The 6,774-nt window shown below is 44.2% G+C and overlaps 1 protein-coding gene across 1 annotated transcript in view; it reads left to right on the forward strand.

Moving 5' to 3' along the window:
• Positions 1-1,274, forward strand: part of LOC126531878 (uncharacterized) — a 117,116-nt gene extending 115,842 nt beyond the window's left edge. The window contains exon 5 of the mRNA XM_050179614.3: positions 1-1,274. This exon is cut by the window's left edge and continues 539 nt beyond it. The gene's annotated coding sequence lies outside the window, so the exon portion shown is untranslated.
• Positions 1,275-6,774: the final 5,500 nt, after the last annotated feature.

The following is a 6,774-nucleotide window of genomic DNA, read 5'->3' on the forward strand; positions in this document are numbered from 1 at the left end:
GATTTACCTTCGGCAAAAAATGTAGGGCTAGGTTACAGATTTTTTACGCAGATATACTGTCGAGCTAACTGTTAACAGTGCATCTGAAACCATCTAGTTTGGCATAAGTAGGTATGTTTGAACCTTTAATGCCAGATCAACGAAAAATAGAAAATTTGTTCACGTTCACTTCTGACCATGGAGAATACGGGTACAAAAAGTGTTGAGTTAAAATTTGCTTAGTATAGCGATAATTAGTGTTTCGTTCGCTGAATTTATCACACCTGAAGCTTCAGTCCACCTCATGAAAAACAACTGCGGGCTTTCCATTATACATCCCTTACTATATAAGCATTTTGAAGCGTCAAACTCAGCGTAGCGTATGTGATACGTATGTGAAGGATGGACTCAAACTGAGATTCTCAATCTGCAATTCTTTCCTTTGTCCTCTTAGTTTGTGCCTTTACAGCACAGTTTAGACACATCCTCACTAATATTGTACATAAGGACAGAGACGTCATTTATTCACCAGCCACGACATTCCTTCTTAACGCTGAAACCGAGTAGCAGAGGAAGCAGTCTGTTTGACAGACCTTTTAAGGCTTAAGTGCAGCCCCCAAAAGACTTCGTACATAGAAACAAAAGCAGTCAGGCTGCACGTGGACACACCTTGCGTGTTATAATCTCAATGCAATATTGAATGTATGATTCTTTCCAGGCACATCTCAAGCTATCGGATTATTTCTACAGAGGCTTTACCCGGGTTCAAACTTTAACTCTAGCATTTATTAACTAGTCAGTAGGCTTTATCGCCGGGCGTGTAAGCTTTACTTCTTAACGTGCGTGTTGCCCTGAAGGTATAGTCACAACACCACCAATAGAAAAGACCGAAAACGCTGTGTTCGGCTATTTTTGACCTTATACTCCCGGAATATAACGATTGTTGTAGATACGATTGTGTATCGGTCGCTGATATAATCTCGTGCTTCAGAAGAAAGGTAGTCTGTACTTTGTTGCCGAGTTCTCGTCTAAAGCTTTCTTTCTTTCAATATGCTAACTACAAGCTACCTTTTCCTGAATAAATTAGGATGTAGGATTTATTAATTAGACAACAGTAAATAATTGAAGGCTATAGAAGGTGCTTCACTTATGTTTTACGAAATGTTTTGGACAGCAACAGTTCCCTCGGAGCGAGAAGCTGTACTATGCCTACTTTAAATCTTCGCAAAATATACATTCCAATGTATTTTTGCAATGCGTTCTTTCAGTCTCATAATAAAGTATTGCCTAAATCAGCTGCTTCGCCTATTTTAGCATCAGTAAAGCGTAGTTGATACTGTGGAAATCATTGTCCGTGGTGTGTGACGGACTGATCTTTGGTACGCACTCTCGCGACGCCCAGCCATCAAGGCTGGCCTGACTTCGCCGGATGACTAAAGCTCGGCGATTTCCGGTCTTGGAAGAAGAATAAACGTAAGGAATTTTTGGTCTTGTCTTTCATGAGAGCGACGGCAGAGTCCGTGAACGCACGTTTCCAGAATGGTCGTTGTTATAATCGGCGATGCAATGACCCTGCGTGAGCCTAAAGTGAGCACGGCACTGATCCCCTCGCTATCATAACATATCTTAGTGTTGGCTGCAGATACCAAGTCAAGTAGACCGAATATTTAGAAAACATTGCATTACGTAATGCTCTGATAAAAAGCCACTTGTATTGGCAATTTTCGCGACCTTGAGACGGCGTCGCAATCGAGCGCCGATGTCATTTGGATCCAGGACTCCGTCGATTCTCGAGCTTTGTCCCATATTTTCTCGATTTTGATAATTCAATGGAAAGGAAGTCATCGGCCTGTGCGTGCAAACGTCTGCCTTGCAAGCGGAAGCGCATATCGTCACGGTGTGTTTCCGAGTTGTTTTCACGGAAGTCGACAACACTGATGCTGAGGATTCCTGCCAAGCTGGAAAATCGGAGAAGCGCGAGTACGTCTCGTGTACGCTGATATACTGCTAGTGCTAAGGAATAGTTTGATTTTCTAATTTGCATAATACAGCAGGCAGTCGGCTGACACGGCTCACCGCGGTGTCTCGCTCGCTTTTCATTGCAGAAATCTAAAGGACTAGTGCATTAGACGCGCCAGAAACCTAGTAAAAGCGAGTATTTGTATATGTTGATTTCGATAGCTTGTTACAAAGTGAAGGTGTATACGTGTGCTAGCGAAAATTTCGAATGGTCTTCTCCTAATACGTTGTTACTTTTTACCGAGTGCTGCCACTTCGCACTGCCGGTGATTTTTTGCGTCGGAGACCGCGGGCATGCAGCAGTTATTTACATGTATTGCTTTACGTTCGCCTCGCGTTATGCGTGAGGCTTCAAGATGATAAATTTGCGCTTAGCGGAGGCTAGGATGTAATCTAATAGGCTACCTGCCGTAGATTACGGCAGGTAGCCGTATTTCTGTTACGGCTGCCTATTACGTCACGGGACCAAATCACTGCCGCGGCGAATACACTTAGATGAGAGCAAAAAGCGAAAAACGCCCGTGTACCTTGCATTGGGTGCACGTTAAAAAAACCCATGTGGTCGAACTTTATCTGGAGTCCCCCACTACGGAGTGCCTCATAATCATAGCGTGATTTTGGTACGTAAAACCCCGAATTTATTCGATACTTTTAGATCGGGCGTAATATCTTGGTATTGTTCAGTACGACCCTAAAGTGTTTATTTCCTTCGCGTTTGTATCAATGAAGCTCACAGTTTTTATAGGAACGGGCTTACAGGGCTACCCGACCTCAGCTGCACCGGCGTTGTATGTGCCCTGGAATCGGACTAGAAGTCGGTGCAACAGACTTACTCGTCGGTGGAGCTGGCAGAGCTATGGCGTGTTCATTACCAGGGCATCCCCACATATGCTGTGCACTGATCAAGACAGCACAAACATGTTACTTGGTCAAATTGAGCATCCGCTTTCCAAGTGCCCTGCTTCGTGTACCATGTATTCAGAAATGAACACTGCGCGTTATGCTTAAAACGCACGATTGACGCAGCGATATTTGAGCCAAATTGATTCCTTGGTGTTTTCCGCTTCTCTGCAAAAACCAACCGTGCAATCATTAGGAGAGCTGAAATGAGCCACCTGCGTTCGGCGTACTTGATCTGTGCCGCCGGTAGCATACCACAATGAGTATGCGATCGTCTACACTTAGCAGCATGTTAGCGAGGTTTGCCGAAGGCACGACAAAGAACGTGATAGACATCTTAAAAAATGTGTTAGGAAGTCTGTCATGATGTCACGTTGTAGTGACGGCGAAGAAGCGAAACAGCGAGTAACGAAAACCCTATTGGCGAAGTTGTGAGTGGATACACGCGACACTCAAAGCAGGATGATAGCGGCGAGCACAGTCCTCGATAGCCGAGATTTAACCTGCAGGTATAGAGCCGGCCTCCATTCATACAGGACTCGCCATGCATGCCAGCGTTATTTGCGATGCTCGCGCATGTTCTAGAACGTACACTAAGTACTGCTCCCTTGGAGCAAGCAATCATCATGCTTAGACGAAGATTATTTCGTTATACGTGCTGTTCTTTTTAGCTGCACCAAAGTTTCACCAAAGGCTCTCCTTCAATGAGAAATAAAAATACTTAATTGGACATTTTAGACAATTACGCTACTAAGCTTTTTAATTGCTTAAGGCACATATTTCAATCTACGAACTGCAGCTAGTGAGTGTGCAAGGCATATCCACTTGGAACCAATTCTAAGGACTGCACTAGTTACGAGAAATTATTTTTGAGTGTGCCCAACGAAATGCGTTGGCATGCCAGTGTGGTGCGATCCACATAATTCATTCTTAGTCGATATGTATTGCATGCTCACTAGCTACTATTCGCGTGTTGATAGATCACACTCCTATAGCGTGATCTATAAGAAAGCTTTAAGTGTAACGGTGATAATTATTCAGTAAAGCATTTAGATACATCGCAGAAGTTATTGCCGTCTGATCGAGTTTTTGAAATCATGCGATATAATTATGCTATCTGCCACAGGCGACTCTTAGAAAGTTGGTGCAGCTAAAACAAGACACCCTATAGAACCGGCGACCACATTCAAAGAAGTTCCCATACATGAAGGCGCGTCGTGCGACAACATTGTAGCAGCGGTTAGCTGGTGCAATGTGGCCATCGGAAAAACAATACGCACTTGTCAATGAATTCATCCTCAAATTTTCATATAATCCAAGACTCGTCGCTGTAACATGTTCCGCTACACGCACTAATCGTGGAGAGATTTAAATTTAGGATACGATTGTCAATTTCATGAAATCTATCTAATTGTCTCAGTGCAAATTGAATTGAATTCTGGGGTTTCGAGTGCTAAAAAGAGAAACGATTTGATCATGAGGCATGCCGTAGCGGGAGACTCTGGATTTATTTCACTATCAGGGGATATGCAAAGTGTCCCCAATGCACTGTACAAAGGCGTCTTTACCCGCCGTGGTTGCTCAGTGGCTATGGTGTTGGGCTGCTGAGCACGAGGTCGCGGGATCGAATCCCGGCCGCGGCGGCCGCATTTCGATGGGGGCGAAATGCGAAAACACCCGTGTACCTAGATTTAGGGCACGTTAAAGATCCCCAGGTGGTCTAAATTTCCGGAGTCCTCCACTACGGCGTGCCTCATAATCAGAAAGTGGTTTTGGCACGTAAAACCCCATAATTTAAAAAAAAAGGCGTCTTTGCATTTCGCCCCCAACGAAATGCAGCCGGCGCTGCCGGGATTCGATCCCGTGACCTCGTGCTTCGGTGTGCAACACCACAGCTGCTGAGCCACCACGGCTGGTATCTCAGTGTAAAAGCATGCAAAGCTAGCGACAGCTGCGTCAACTCGGGATTCATGTTGAAAGGCGAAACGATTGTATATTTATAACCACAGCTATATAGGCGAACGTACGAAGAAAAATAATTAAGAGCTTTAGCTACACACTAGCCTACTTGTACCACTTCGCCCTGAAAGAAAAAGCACAAAATCATATAAGTTCTCGTACCTGAAACAAATGAAGTCATCGTTGCGGGCTCACCTCTCCGCAGATTTTTGTGCCCATATCTGCCTCTTCGTGTCACTGGCATTAAAGGGAAACGATGGAACGATACCGTTTTGTCTATCTGCAAAACGGTGCGGAACAATGCCCTGGATCTTTCTTTTTCTTTGCAGCCCTTTGGTGCTCCGCCCACATATAAAGAGGGTTTGGTTTGCAACTTATCTGCGCAGCAGACGGTTTAGGAATTCACTAACACGGATTGCGGATAGAATGCTTCGCGGTGCGGCGCCCGTTTCGTTGAAATCGCGAAGAGCCGTGAGCCCCTGGTTCGGTAGCTACGGCGTCGTTCTGCTGCACGCCCGGTGATGGACTTGATTCCTGGCTGTTATCGTGAATACAGGGCCCAGGTGTGACGGGCAGAGCAAGTGGGAAGTGGGGAACAGGCAATCGATCATTGATTAATGTCTGCTGACAGAAGGAATTCATAAGTTGACAGAAATGCTTATTGACGAGGAAGGCAATAGCAGCATAAGGAATGACCATAAACGCATCATTTTGAAAATGGCATACGCAATTGGGAAAGAGAGCAAGGAGGACAAAATGGCCTGTCTAAAATTGAACGCTGAGCAAATAACAAATATAGTCACAAATGTATATAGGGAAGAACTTGGCAAATGACCAACCAAAGAATGGGATTATAGTGAGCTTCTAAGTGTAATAACGACAGAAATGCGGAAAGAGAAACAAGAAGCTCGTTGGAAAGGAAAAAAAGCAAACCGAGAAGCTGGTGGAACTGGTAGATAGGAGAAGCTATCAATGAACGACAGACAGCATCCCAAGAGCACAGGCAGGCAAAGAAGGCGCAATTGCCGCAGGATGAATTAGCCAGTAAATGGGAAATATACTGAGAGAAAAAGTCTATGGTTCAAATACTGGTGCAAGCAAAATTAAAAGGTGAAAGTGAACGTCGGTCGTCAGAAATACGTGAGAGAAAGAAGGCCGCATCTAGAATATTTTGGAACCACATAAAATTAATATGCAGGAAGTCAACAACAATACAAGAATATATCCTAGACGAAGACGAAAACAGACTGGAAGGAGAAGCGGCAATAAATTACATCCAAAATATAACGGCCGAAACTTTCTAAGGCAATGACGAGGTTGTAATTGAAGAAAACAAGAGCATGAAAGAGAACCAGATGGAAAAGGAGCTGGTGCTGACAAATTTAAACGAAGAAAGCCCAAGAGAAAATTCCGAAGCGCACAGCCAGAAGACTAGACGATGCTCCCGTTAGGTTGATTAACGAACCAGGACCAAAAAGTAAGGAAGCTCTGTTTAAAGCAGTAGAAAACAGTTTCTAAGATAGACGAATGCCAGACAGTTGGTGAGAAAGAATGAATTTAATTTATAAAGGTAAGGGGGAGAAAGATACCATTCGCTCATATAGACCGTTGACCATTACATCGGTAATATACAGGTTAGCAATGCAGGCAGTTAAGTTGAAGCTGCAAGCATGGGCCTAAAATAACGGCATTTTGGGAGAACTTCAGATGGTTTCAGAATAAGCAGGCGTCTGGATGATAACTTATTTGTACTTACTCAGTGTATAGAACTATTCATAGCAGAAAGGAGACCATTAGATGTGGTCTTTTTAGACATTACAGGAGCGTATGACAAGATATACCGCTGCATTTTGTGGGATATTCTGGAAGGGGAAGGCCTGGGCGACGACTGTATACAACCTTCGAGAGACATTGACC

This window comes from Dermacentor andersoni, chromosome 4, assembly GCF_023375885.2.
Source record: "Dermacentor andersoni chromosome 4, qqDerAnde1_hic_scaffold, whole genome shotgun sequence".
Classification (NCBI taxonomy): domain Eukaryota; kingdom Metazoa; phylum Arthropoda; class Arachnida; order Ixodida; family Ixodidae; genus Dermacentor; species Dermacentor andersoni.